Genomic DNA, 1,231 nt, shown 5'->3' with positions numbered 1-1,231 from the left:
AAAAAAAAAAAAAAAAAAAAAAAAAAAAAAAAAAAAAAGCAAAAAAACTACGGGGAACAGATTTGCATCATGGTAAACGCCGCAGCCTCGCCTATTAATTTCCACTCAGTTCCCGTCAGCTCAACCGGTTAGCCATCTGCATTCTGCACTCTGGAGCTCCTGTTTCTGTGATCTCGAATACGATTTTGCACCACAGCAGCAATGTGCGGCGCGGGGCGGGTTAGCCAGTGCAACTCTGCCCTTCGCCTTGTGATCCAAGGGTCGAGGAAGGGGCGGAGACGGGCGAGTGACTTGTCCGGCGGAAGGAAAGCCGAGGCAGAAGTGGTTGCAGCGAGGTACCCGCTCGCTGAACTGGCGCCCTTCGTGCAACCCAGCTGAAGGCAGCCTCTCGCCTGTCAATGTCGACAGTTGGGTTACCTTAACGTTACCCTGCAGTGTAATGTATTGTATGTATAATACATACCTCTACACAGTAGACAGGCCACCCTGAGCTATTCGTCCCGAGTCACGTTGTAAACTATACGGAATGTACCCATGCTGCGACTTCCCAACGTGTCTTTGGTCTGGGTTCGCTAGTAGTGTAGATAACGCCCCGTCGGATATGTTGACCGAGCGTCGTTTCCACCCGGCGCCACGACCCACAAGATCTGGCGATGACGATGATGGTCGGTCGAATGTTCAGCGACGCAGATCCAGGGCCCTGCTTGCAAAATGCGGAAGTTTGGGAAATTAGGCGGGGCTCGGTAAGGAATGCAGGCACGGAGATCGCTGACAAGAACATATGTGTACTGTAGGTACAGTACGTGTATGTGCGTTGCATACCGTACTGTGGACATTGTAATCATGTAACGTACGCTGCTCACCCCGATTGTCCATGAGTTTTGCGCCCACCTTTGAATCATGTTCTGACTTTTCCCATAACGTTGATGAGTATTCGATTCTAATGCATCCAATCCGTAGTGGGCGAGATGGTGATACTCTCATGACTGATTTCATCAGTTGTCGCCAAGTAGTGTAGGTCCCTTACTAGGGACCTGTACCCACCCGCGAGTCGAGAAGCAACAGCCGATTTCAACAACTATAGAAATGATTGTCCCAGTATGCCAGTACTCCCCAAACAACCGCTGCGATCCGGCTCTCAGCCGGTAGCGGCAAGGAAAATAACAACGCGAGAGTGTACAGTACCAATACATACGGCACCCTAACCTTGCCTTCACTTCACGATACAGAG

This window comes from Canariomyces notabilis (genome assembly GCF_033297395.1).
Source record: "Canariomyces notabilis strain CBS 508.74 unplaced genomic scaffold N656scaffold_25, whole genome shotgun sequence".
Taxonomy (NCBI): domain Eukaryota; kingdom Fungi; phylum Ascomycota; class Sordariomycetes; order Sordariales; family Chaetomiaceae; genus Canariomyces; species Canariomyces notabilis.
The sequence above is the reverse complement of the archived record's forward strand: the minus strand, read 5'-3'. Positions refer to the sequence as shown.